This window comes from Macaca mulatta, chromosome 13, assembly GCF_049350105.2.
Source record: "Macaca mulatta isolate MMU2019108-1 chromosome 13, T2T-MMU8v2.0, whole genome shotgun sequence".
NCBI classification, from domain to species: domain Eukaryota; kingdom Metazoa; phylum Chordata; class Mammalia; order Primates; family Cercopithecidae; genus Macaca; species Macaca mulatta.
This window is the reverse complement of record NC_133418.1, coordinates 77382076-77394975: the sequence shown is the minus strand read 5'-3', so window position 1 is coordinate 77394975 and position 12900 is coordinate 77382076. Positions and strand designations below refer to the sequence as shown.

Genomic DNA, 12900 nt, shown 5'->3' with positions numbered 1-12900 from the left:
AAACTGCTTTCTAGGCCAGGCTGTTTATTTTTTGTTTTTTATTTTTTTGGAGACAGAGTCTTGCTCTGTCGCCCAGGCTGGAGTGTAGTGGTGCTATCTCGCCTCCTGGGTTCAAGCAATTATCCTGCCTCAGGATCCCGAGTAGCTGGGACTACAGGCGCACGCCACCACGCCTGGCTAGTTTTTTGTATTTTTAGTAGAGGTGGAGTTTCACTGTGTTGCCCAGGTCGTTCTCGAACTCCTAAGCTCAGGCAGTCTGCCTGCCTCAGCCTCCCAAAGTGCTAGGATTATGGTGTAAGCCACTGCTGGGATTACAGGTGTAAGCCACTGCTCCTGGCCTTATTATTTTATTTTTATAGATTCGGGGTATATGTGCAGGTTTGTGCCATGGATATATTGTGTAATGGTGAGCTTTGTACTTCTATTGTGCTCATGAACATTGTACCCAGTAGGTGGTAATTTTTCAATTCTCATCCCTCTCTCTGCCTCTGACCTTTTGGAGTTCCCAGTATCTGTTAATTCTCTCTGTATGTCCATATGTACCCATTGTTTAGCTTCTATATTTTTTATTTTATTTTATTTTTGAGACAAGAGTTTTGCTCTGTCACCCAGGCTGGAGTGCAGTGGTGCAGTCTCGGCTCACTACAACCTTGGTCTCTGGGTTCAGATGATTCTCATGCCTCAGCCTCCCGAGTAGCTGGAATTACAGGTCCGTGCCTCAATGCCCAGCTAATTTTTGTATTTTCAGTACAGACGGAGTTTCGCCATGTTGGCCAGGCTGGTCTCAAACTCCTGGCTTGAAGTGATCCGCCTGCCTTGGCCTCCCAAAGTGCTGGGATTATGATGTGAGCCACAGCTCCTGACTCCGTGTTTTTTCTTTTAATTATAAAGGTAATAATGTAAAAAGAAGTCAACTCCCAGTTTAACTCTAGCAGAGTAACCAGTGTTAATTTTTTTTTTTTTTTTTGAGACGGAGTCTTGCTCTGTTTCCCAGGCTGGAGTGCAGTGATACCATCTTGGCTCACTGCAACCTTCTCCTCCTGAGTTCAAGCCATTCTCCTGCCTCAGCCTCCTGAGTGGCTGGGATTATAGGTGCCCATCACCACGCCTGGCTAATTTTTGTATTTTTAGTAGAGATGAGGTTTTACCATGTTGGCTAGGCTGGTGTTGAACTCCTGACCTTGTGATCCACCTGCCTCGGCCTCCCAAATTGCTGGGATTACAGGTGTGAGCCACTGAGCCTGGCCAATCCATTCCTTTTTATGCCTGAGTAGCATTACAGTTTCTTTATCCACTTGTTGATTCATGGGCATCTGGGTTGGTTCCAAGTTTTTGCAATTGTGAATTTTGCTGCTATAAACATGCGTGTGCAAGTATCTTTTTTGTATAATGATATCCTTTCCCCTGGGTAGGTACGCAGTAGTGGGATTGCTGGATCAACTGATAGTTCTACTTTTAGTTCTTTAAGGAGTCTCCACACTGTTTTCCTTAGTGGTTATACTGGTTTACATTCCCACCAGCAGTGTAGAAGTGTTCCCTGTTCACTGCATCCACGCCAACATCTATTCTTTTTTTATTTTTTGTTTATGGCCACTTTTGCAGGAGTAAGGTGGTATTGCATTGTTGTTTTGATTTGCATTTCCCTGATCGTTAGTGATGTTGAGCATTTTTTTATGTTGGCCATTTGTATATCTTTTCTTGAGAATTGTCTATTCATGTCCTTAGCCCACTTTTTGATGGGATTGTTTGGTTTTTTGTTTGAGCTCGTTGTAGATTCTGGATATTAGTCCTTTGTCAGATGTATAGATTGTGAAGATTTTCTCCCACTCTGTGGGTTGTCTGTTTTCTTCTGCTGACTGTTCCTTTTGCCATGCAAAAGCTCTTTTTTTTTTTTTTCTTTGAGACAGAGTCTCGCTCTGTCGGCCAGACTGGAGTGCAGTGGCATGATCTTGGCTCACTGCAACCTCTGCCTCCTGGGCTCAAGCAGTTCTCCTGCCTCAGCCTCCCAGGTAGCTGGGATTACAGGTGTGTGCCACCATGCCTGGCTAATTTTTGTATTTTTTCACCATGTTTGCCAGGCTGGTATCGAACTGCTGACCTCAGGTAATCCACCCACCTTGGCCTCCCGAAGTGTTGGGATTACAGGTGTGAACCACCATGCCCAGCTGCAAAAGCTCTTTAGTTTAATTAAGTTCCAGCTAGTTTTTGTTTTTATTGCATTTGCTTTTGGGTTCTTGGTCATGAAGTCCTTGCCTAAGGCAGTGTCTAGAAGGATTTTTCCAATTGTTATCTTCTAGAATCTTTATAGTTTCAGGTTCTTAGATTTAAGTACTTGACCCATCTTGAGTTGATTTTTGTATAAGGTGAGAGATGAGGATCCAGTTTCTTTCTCCTACATGTGACTTGCCAATTATCCCAACACCATTTGTTGGATAGGGTGTTCTTTCCCCACTTTACGTTTTTGCTTTGTCAAATATCAGTTGACTGTAAGTATTTGAGTTTATTTCTGCAGTCTCTATTCTGTTCCACTGGTCTATGTGCCTATTTTTATACCAGTACCATGCTGTGTTTGTCGGCCTTATAGTTTGAAATCAGATAATTTGATGCCTTCAGATTTGTTTTTTTTTCTTAGTCTTGCTTTGGTATGCGGACTCTTTTTTTCTTCCGTATGAGTTTTAGAATTGGTTTTTCTAATTCTTTGGTGGTATTTTAATGGGAATGGTGTTGAATTTGTAGATTGCTTTTGGCAGTGTGGTTATTTTCACAGTATTAATTCTACCCATCCATGAGCATGGGATGTGTTTCCATTTGTTTGTGTCATCTGTAATTTCTTTCAGCAGTGTTTTATAGTTTTCCTTGTAGAGGTCTTTCAACTCCTTGGTTAGGTATTTCCTAAGTATTTTTTTTTCCTAAGTATTTTTTTTTTTTTGCAACTATTGTAACTATTGCAAATATTGTAAAAGGGGTTGAGTTCTTGATTTGATTCTCAGCTTAGTCACTGTTGGTGTATAGAAGAGCTACTGATTTGTGTATATTAATGTTGTATGCAGAAACTTTGGTGAATTCTTTTATCAGTTCTAGGAGCTTTCTGGAGGAGTTTTTAGGGTTTTCTAGGTATACAATCATATCATCAGTATACAGCGACAGTTTGACTTCCTCTTTACTGATTTGGATGTCCTTTATTTCTTTTCCTTGTCTGATTGCTCTGGCTAGGACTTCCAGTACTATATTGAAGAGGAGTGGTGAGAGCAGGCATCCTTATCTTGTTCCAGTTCTTAGAGGGAATGCTTTCAACTTTTCCCTGTTCAATATTATTGTTGGCTGTGGGTTTGTCAAGATGGCCTTTATTATATTGAGGTGTGTCCCTTGTATGCTGATTTTGCTGAGAGTTTTAATGATAAAGGGATGCTGGATTTTGTCCAGTGCTTTTTCTGAACCTGTTGAGATGATCATGTGATTTTTGTTTTTAATTCTGTTTATGTGATGTATCACATTTACTGACTTGGGTATGTTAAACCATTCCTATGTCCCTGGTATAAAACCCACTTGATCATGATGCATTATCTTTTTGATATGTTGTTAGATTCGATTAGCTAGTATTTTGTTAATGATTTTGGCATCTATGTTCATCTGGAATATTGGTCTGTAGTTTTTTGATCATGTCCTTTCTTGGTTTTGGTATTAGGGTGATACTGGCTTCATAGAATGATTTCAGGAGGGTTCCCTCTTTCTCTGTCTTGTGGGATAGTGTCAATAGTGTTGGTACCAATTCTTTGAATGTCTGGTAGAATTCTGCTGTGAACCTGTCTGGTCCTGGACTTTTTTTTGTTGGTAATTTTTTTTTTTTTTTGAGACGGAGTCTCGCTCTGTCGCCCAGGCTGGGGTGCAGTGGCCGAATCTCAGCTCACTGCAAGCTCCGCCTCCCGGGTTCCTGCCATTCTCCTGCCTCAGCCTCCCGAGTAGCTGGGACTACAGGCGCCCGCCACCTCGCCCGGCTAGTTTTTTGTATTTTTTAGTAGAGACGGGGTTTCACCGTATTAGCCAGGATGGTCTTGATCTCCTGACCTCGTGATCCACCCGTCTCGGCCTCCCAAAGTGCTGGGATTACAGGCTTGAGTCACCGCGCCCGGCCTTTTGTTGGTAATTTTTAAATTACCATTTTTATCTTGCTGCTTGTTACTGCTCTGCTCAGGCTAATTCTTCCTGATTAAAGCCAGGAGGGTTGTATCTTTCCAGGAATTTATCCACCTCCTCTAGGTTTTCTAGTTTATGTGTGTCAAAGTGTTCGTAGTAAACTTGAATGATCTTTTGTATTTCTGTGGTGTCAGTTGTAATAGCTCCTGTTTCGTTTCCAATTTGAGCTTATTTGGATTTTCTCTCCTATTTTCTTGGTTAATCTTGCTAATGGTCTTTTTATTTATCTTTTCAAATAACCGGCTTTTTGTTTCATTTATCTTTTGAATTTTTTTTGTTTGTTTCAATTTCATTTAGTTCTGGTCTGATCTTGGTTTTTTCCTTTCTTCAGCTGGGTTTGGGTTTGGTTTGTTCTTGTTTCTCTAGTTCCTTGAGGTGTGACCTTAGATTGTATGTTTGTACTCTTTGAAACTTTTTCATGTAGGCGTTTAGGGCCATGAACAGTACTAGCACCACCTTTGCTGAATCCCAGAGGTTTTGATAGATTGTGTCACTATTGTTCAGTTTGAAGAATTTTTTTATTTCCACCTTGATTTCATTTTTGACCCAATGATCATTCAGGAGCAGGGTTTTTTTTGTTTTTGTTTTTGAGACAGAGTTTCGCTCTTGTTGCCCAGGCTGGAGTTCAATGGCATGATCTTGCCTCGCTGCAACCTCCACCTCCTGGGTTCGTGCAATTCTTCTGCCTTAGTCTCCCGAGTAGCTGGGATTAGAGGTGCCTGCCACCACGCCTGGCTAATTTTTTGTAGTTTTAGTAGAGACAGGGTTTTACCATGTTGGCCAGGCTGGTCTTGAACTTCTGACCTGAGGTGATCCACCCGTCTTAGGCTCCCGAAGTGTTGGGATTACAGGCGTGAACCACTGCGCCCAGCCTCAGGAGCAGGTTATTTAATTTCTATGTATTTGCACAGTTTTGGAGGTTCCTTTTGTAGTTGATTTCCAGTTTTATTCCACTGTGGTCTGAGAGAGTGCTTGATATAATTTTAATTTTCTTAAATATATTGAGGCTCATTTTGTGGCCTATCGTATGCCACAAACTTCCATTGGAGAAACTTCCATGTGCTGTTGAATAGAATGTTTATTCTGCATTTGTTTGGTAGAATATTCTGTATATATCTGTTAAGTCCATTTGTTCCAGGGTATAGTTTAAATCCATTGATTCTTCATCAAGACTTTCTGTCTTGATGACCTGCCTAGTGTTGTCAGTGGAGTATTAAAGTCTCCCACTATTAATTGATTTGCTGTCTATCTCATTTCTTAGGTCTATTAGTAATTGTGTGTGTGTGTGTGTGTGTGTGTTTTAGACAGAGTTTTGCTCTTGTTGCCCAGGCTGGAGTGCAATGGTGCGATCTCAGCTCACCTGCCTCAGCCTCCCGAGTAGCTGGGATTACAGGCATGCGTCACCATGCCCTGCTAATTTTGTATTTTTAGTAGGGACAGAGTTTCTCCATGTTGGTCAGGCTGGTCTCCTACTCCTGACCTCAGGTGATCGCACGCCTCGGCCTCCCAAAGTGCTAGGATTACAGGAGTGAGCCACCGCACCTGGCCGTAATTGTTTTATAATTTTGGGAGCTCCAGTGCTAGGTGCGTATATGTTTAGGATAGTGATGTTTTCCTGTTGGACAAGGCCTTTTATCATTATATAATGTCCCTCTTTGTCTTTTCTAACGCAGTTGCTTTAAGGATTGTTTTGTCTGATATAAGAATTAACTCTTCTCGCTTGCTTTTGGTGTCCATTTGCATGGAATATCTTTTTCCACCCCTTTACCTTAAGTTTATGTGCATTCTTTTTTTTTTTTTTTTTTTTTTTTTTTTTTTTTTTTTTTTTTGAGACGGAGTCTCGCTCTGTCACCCAGGCTGGAGTGCAGTGGCCGGATTTCAGCTCACTGCAAGCTCCGCCTCCCGGGTTCACGCCATTCTCCTGCCTCAGCCTCCGGAGTAGCTGGGACTACAGGCGCCCGCCACCTCGCCCGGCTAGTTTTTTGTATTTTTTAGTAGAGACGGGGTTTCACCGGGTTAGCCAGGATGGTCTCGATCTCCTGACCTTGTGATCCGCCCGTCTCGGCCTCCCAAAGTGCTGGGATTACAGGCTTGAGCCACCGCGCCCGGCAGTTTATGTGCATTCTTAAGTGAGTCTCTTGAAGGCAGCAGATGGTTGGTGAGTTCTTATCCATTCTGCAATTCTGTATCTTTTTTTTTTTTTTTTTTTTGAGATGGAGTCTTGCTTTCTCGTCCAGGCTGGAGTGCAGTGGCGTGGTCTTGGCTCATCGCAACCTCTGCCCCCCAGGTTCAAGTGATTCTCCTGCCTCAGCCTCTCAAGTAGCTGGGATTACAGGCGTGTGCCACCACATCCAGCTAATGTTTGCGTTTTCAGTAGAGATGGAGTTTCACCATGTTGGTCAGGCTGGTCTTGAACTCCTGACCTTGTGATCTGCCCTCCTCAGCCTCCCAAAGTGTTGGGATTACAGGCGTGAGCCACCGCTCCCGGCCCTCAGTTCTGTATCTTTTACATGGAGCATTTAGGCTATTTACATTCAACGTTAGCATTGAGATGTGAAGTATCATTCCATTTATTGTGGTATTTGTTGCCTGTATACCGTATTCCTTTTGTGTTTTTTTAAATTGTATTTTTGTTTTATAGGTCCTGTAAGATTGATGCTTTAAAGTAAGATTTATGTTTTGATGTGTTTCCAGTATTTGTTTCAAGATTTAGAGCTCCCTTTAGCAGTTATTGTTGTTCTGGCTTTGTACTAGTGAATTCTCTCAGCAATTTTTGTCTGAAAAAGACTCTTTCTTTCATTTATGAAGCTTAGTTTCCCTGGATACAAAATTCTTGGCTGATAATTGTTTTGTTTGAGGAGGCTGAAGATAGGACCCTAATTCCTCTGGTTTGTAGGGTTTCTGCTGAGAAATCTGCTGTTGATCTGATAGGTTTTCTTTATAGGTTACCTGGTGCTTTTGCCTCACAGCTCTTAAGATTCTTTCCTTCATCTTAACTTTGGATAACCTGATGACAGTGTACCTAGGTGATGATCTTTTTGTAATGAATTTCGCAGGTGTTCTTTGAGGTTCTTGTATTTAGATGTCTAGGTCTCTAGCAAGGCTGGGGAGGTTTTCCTCGATTATTCCCCCAGATATGTTTTCCATACTTCTAGATTTCCCTTCTTCCTCCAGAACGCCAGTTATTCTTAGGTTTGGTCATTTAACATAATCCCAGACTTCTTGGATTATAGGTGTGTGTCACCACACTTGGCTAATTTCTTTTGTATTTTTAGTAGAGATAGGGTTTTGCCATGTTGGCCAGGCTGGTCTCAAACTCCTGACCTCAAGTGATCCACCTGCCTAGGCTTCCCAAAGTGCTGGGATTATAGGCATGAGCCATGGTGTCTGGCCGGAAGTGTATCAGTGTATCTCTGTCTCTTTCTGTCTCTGTCTCTCTGTCTCATTCTCTCTCTCTCTCTCTCTCTCTCTCTCTTTCTCTTTCTCTCTCTCTTTTCTCTCTTTCCCTCTCTTTCCTTTTCTCCACAGGTAAGTTCTACAGAAGTATATCTTAGTGAACCACTTACTCTTTTTTTTTTGAAATGGAGTCTCGCTCTGTCACCCAGGGTGGAGTGCAGTGGCACAATCTCGGTTCATTGCGAGCTCTGCCTCCCGGATTCATGCCATTCTCCTACCTCAGCCTCCTGAGTAGCTGGGACTACAGGTGCCTGCCAGCATGCCCGGCTAATTTTTTGTATTTTTAGTAGCGACAGTGTTTCACTGTGTTAGCCAGGATGGTCTTGATCTCCTGACCTCATGATCCACCTGCCTTGGCCTCCCAAACTGCTGGGATTACAGGTGTGAGCCACTGCACCCAGCCCACTTACTCTTTTTTTTTTACTTCCCCCTGAGAGGGGGTCTTGCCATGTTGTCCAGGCTGGTCTTGAACTCCTGGACTCAGGTGATCCTCCTGCCTCAGCTTCCCAAAGTGCTAGGATTACAGGCATGAGTTACCATGCTTGGCCTAAACCACTTATTCTTTATTTTTTGAGGCAGTGTCTCACTGTGTTGCCCAGGCTGGAGTGCAATGGTGCAATCTCGCCTCACTGCAACCTCTGCCTCCCAGGTTCAAGTGATTTCTCCTGCCTCAGCCTCCTGAGTAGCTGGGATTACAGGTGCCCACCACCATGCCTGGCTAATTTTTGTATTTTTAGTAGAGACAGGGTTTTACCATGTTGGCCAGGCTTGTCTTAAACTGCTGACCTCAAGCAATTTGCCCCACCTTTGCCTCCCAAAGTGTTGGGATTGCAGGTGTGAGCCCTGTCCTAAACCACTTATTCTTTTTTTTTTTTTTTTTTTTTGAGACAGAGAGTCTTGCTCTGTCACTCAAGGTGGAGCGTAGTGGCATGGTCTCAGCTCACTGCAACTTCTGCCTCCTGGGTTCAGGTGATTCTCTTGACTCAGCCTCCCGAGTAGCTGCGATTACAGGCATGCACCACCATGCCTGGCTCAATTTTTGTATTTTTAGTAGAGATGGGATTTCACCATGTTGGTCAGCCTAGTCTCAAACTCCTGACCTCAAGCAGCCCACCCGCCTCGGCCTCCCAAAGTGCCGGGATTACAGGCATGAGCCACCACACCCAGGCTGAATCACTTATTCTTGATGGGCTTTCAATGTATCCTGATATTTTACATTTTTTGATTATAGTAAGTGATGATTTAATAGTGATTAGCTTATGTTTAGGGTTGTTATAGAAACGTTAATACTTATGCTTTTTTGAGATGGAGTCTCACTCTCTTGCCCAGGCTGGAGTGCAGTAGCACGATCTTGGCTTACTGCAGCCGCCACCCCCTGAGTTCAAGCAGTTCTCCTGCCTCAGCCTCCTGAGTAGCTGGGATTTCAGGCACATGCCACCATGCCCGGCTTATTTTTGTGTTTTTATTAGAGACGTGAGTAGTTTCCCCTGTTGGCCAGGCTGGCCTCAAACTCCTGACCTCAGGTAATCCACCTGCCTCAGCCTCCCAAAGCGTTGGGATTACAGGCGTGAGCCCCTATGCCTCCCAATACTACACTTACTGACCTAAGCATTGCAGTAGTTCATGAAGTGCACAGTTGTGTTCTTGAAAATGAAAGCTTCACGGAGTTTTAAGTGAATCTTGCGGACAGTTAATCTGGAGTTCCTAACAAAAGTTATTTAATGACTTGATTATTTGAGCATTTTACATTTTGATACACTTAAGAAGCTAACAAATCATTTCCCTGTGTGATCTTTGAGATTCTTACTAAATAAATTGGTTACCTTATCAGTTTCTTGTTCCCTTCCTTCATAAAGTCATTCATTCAACAAATATCATCAACTGGCTACTTTGTGCCAAACATTTTTTAGGAGTTCTGATAGATGAAGTCCCTGTTTTGTAGAGTTTCCATAATAGTGAAAGAGTGGAGGGAGACAGACAGTAGGGAAATAAGTGGACAAGAATTTAAAATAACATTAGGTACAATAAAGAAAGCATAATGTGTTGGTATGATACAGTGACTTGGCAAGGGGCCAGGGAGACAACAGATCCTGTGGCCAAAGAAGGCCTCTTTAAGGAATTGCTATCTAAGGTGAGACTTGAACCATAAAACGGAGCCAGCTGTTAAGAATTGGAGGGGACAGAGGAAGGAGTCCAGGCATGGTGGCTCATACCTGTAATCCCAGCACTTCGGGAGGCGGAGGTGGACAGATCACTTGAGCCCAGGAGTTTGATACCAACCTGGGCAACATGGCGAAATCTCATCTGTACAAAAAATACAAAAATTACTCAGGCATAGTGAAATGCACCTGTAGTCCAGCTACTCAGGAGGCTGAGGTTGGAGGATTGTCTGAGCCTGGGAAGTCAGGGCTGCAGTGAGCCATGATTGCACCACTGCACTTCATCCAGGGTGTTAGAGTGAGACCTCATCTTAAAAAAAAAAAAAAAAAAATTGAGGTAGGAGGGGAGGCTAGTGGGATCAGCCAGTGCAAAGACATAAGGCTGATGTGGTCTTACCTTGTTGCAGGAGCGAAGGAAACCTAAAGTGGTCAAGCATAGAAGTAGAGAATTATGACGAGGTTGGTAGTTGAGACTAGAGGCCTGTCTGAGATTTTTAACTTTTTTTTGTGCTGTGGACCTTCTTGGCTACTGTTGAAGCCCATTAGTAGTGTTTTTAAATACATAAAATAAAACGCAGAGTTACAAAGGAAACCAATTGTATTGAAATATACTTATCAAAATATGAAACAAATTCTTGATGTAAGAATGTCTTTTTTATTAATGCATTGAAAAATACCTGACAGAAAGCCTACTACTTGACTTCCGAAGTAAGAGTGAGGTTAAATAATGCTTTAAAATATCTCAAAACTAATATCATATGAAAATATAGCTGGTGATTTAATTAGTAACAAAGACACAGGTACTGGTAATACTACCATGGCTTATTGCCTACATTAATAATGAAAGCAAACGCTAAATTTCAGCTAGAGGCTAGAGGAAATAAAACTAGAATTTTCTTCTTTGTTTATGTACTGCTATGAATACCAGGAGTCCTTTGGTTAAGACCTCAGGATAGCTTGTGTAGGGCTTTCCAGCCTGTGATCACTGGTGGAGAATGTAGCTTTACAAAATCTAGTTGAAAATTGGCAACTGGGGTTTGGTACAAGTTATAAGGAGGGGAAGGAATTTAAGATGCTAGTGAAAGCTTGGAGGATAAGGGAGCAGGAGAACTCGTAAGGAAGTTTATAAACTGAGAAGGGCTGCAGCGAAGTGGGCTCGTATGCTTGAGGAGCCAGAGGACATGTTGAGGGTGACATAGATTCTGAAGTTCATACAGATATTTATGCAGTATGGATTCTTGGAAAACCTTGTTCAGTCATGTGCTAGAAAAATAACAGCTTATGGAAAAAACAGGGTTGAAGCAGACCTGAAAATACATGAATTTTTAAAAACCACTTCTAACAGAAGCATAACAAACTGTAATAAAAACTGTGGCCTTCCTGGCATTTGCACCCAAGCACCAGCATTAGCCAACTCTTTGAAGCCTTAGATCTGTGGCTGTTGTTTTCTCCTTTGAGATGTAGGTCCTTGAGGGCATTTGCTTCTAATAGAGGCTAGTTTCGTCAGAATTAAAAATCTGAACCATGGTATGAAATTGAATTCTTTTTTTTTTTTTTTCTTTTTCGAAAACACTGGCAAATGTTTTGTACCCTTGAGCTGTCCCACATATCTTAACATAGTGAGTGGAAAGTACAGTGGCTGTTAAGCCAACTACTCTGAGGTCTTCACTGCTAAGGCTTACTCTTAATTGTGTGAGAGCTTAACCTTGATCCCTTTAAAACATTAATGGGCTGGAAAAAAAATCATTCATAAACCAATGCCACCTCTGAATTTTGCTGCCACGATTCCCTTATTTACCAATAGTGCATGAGCTAATTTGGAATAAAGGACTATGCATTGTAGCACAGCAGACATTGTGTGGGCAAAGTGTTGTTTTTATTCTGTCTAAATAGTGCTTCACACGTATGTACATATTTTCTAAATATGTATAGATGCTGTTGTGATTAATAATAAAACATGAATCCTTAAAACAATTTTGCTGACTTCATAGTAGTTTTTCATCATTTTCTCAATAGCTACTAGAATTTCTGGAGAAGTTTGGGAACTGTTGCTTTGGAGTGAAATGCAGTGTGTTAGGTATCACTTGCGGAATTCTTCTAAGGGAATTTATTGGCGATTAAAAAAAAATCCTTGCGTTATACCAGTAGTAATACAAAGTAACTTGTTGAGCTTCTGTTAAGTGTCAAGGACTGTACAAGTGTGGTGTATAGTTATCTCATTTATTATTTCTGGGTAGCTATTATTATTCCTTTGCACAAAAAGGGAAAATGAGGCTCAAAGTATCATGCTCCAGATAAGAGAGCCAATGGGTAGCAGAGCTGGGATCGTTACCCAGGTCTCTAGTCCTGCCTACTTTTTCACAGTATATACTCCATTGCTTCACTTACTCCTTCATACATGATTCCCCAGCATATGCTCTTTTTTTTTCTTTTTTTTTTTGAGATAGAATCTCGTTCTGTTGCCCAGGCTGGAGGGCAGTAGTGTGATCTTGGGCTAACTGCAGCCTCCACCTCCTGCGTTCAAGCAATTCTCCTGCTTCAACCTCCCGAGTAGCTGGGACTGTAAGCCTGTGTTACCACACCAGGCTAATTTTTGTATTTTGAGCAGAGATGAGGTTTCACCTTGTTGGTCAGGCTGGTCTCAAACTCCTGAGCTCAAGTGATCTGCCCGCCTCAGCCTCTGAAAGTGCTGGGATTATAGGCATGAGCCACCATGCCCGGCCTCCCCATCATGTACCCTTAAATACCATCAAGTACAGTTCCATTGTGTAAAAACTTGGCTTGATTTAATCTGTTAATTGGAACACTGTTATTAATGGAAATTAGGAATATGACGTAAGCTAGAGATTTTATTTTAATGACTTTGGGTTATTAAATCTATAAGAAATGAAATTCATTTAGTCATAATTAATGTCATATTTCTGCATCTGTATTACTTGTTGGATTTACAGACAAGGGAGGTAATGTATTATTAGTGGGAAGCTTTGAGTGCTACATCATTTCCCTTCCTATAAAATAACTTGAGTACTAAACAATTTGAATTAAAACACCTGAGTAAATAGTAACTTTGGAGACCTACTGTACTATTTGT

General features: G+C 41.9%; 1 protein-coding gene across 1 annotated transcript in view; it reads left to right on the top strand.

The window, feature by feature from the left end:
• MSH2 (mutS homolog 2) overlaps window positions 1-12900 on the top strand; it is a 73562-nt gene that overhangs the window by 34944 nt on the left and 25718 nt on the right. The window lies entirely within an intron of this gene.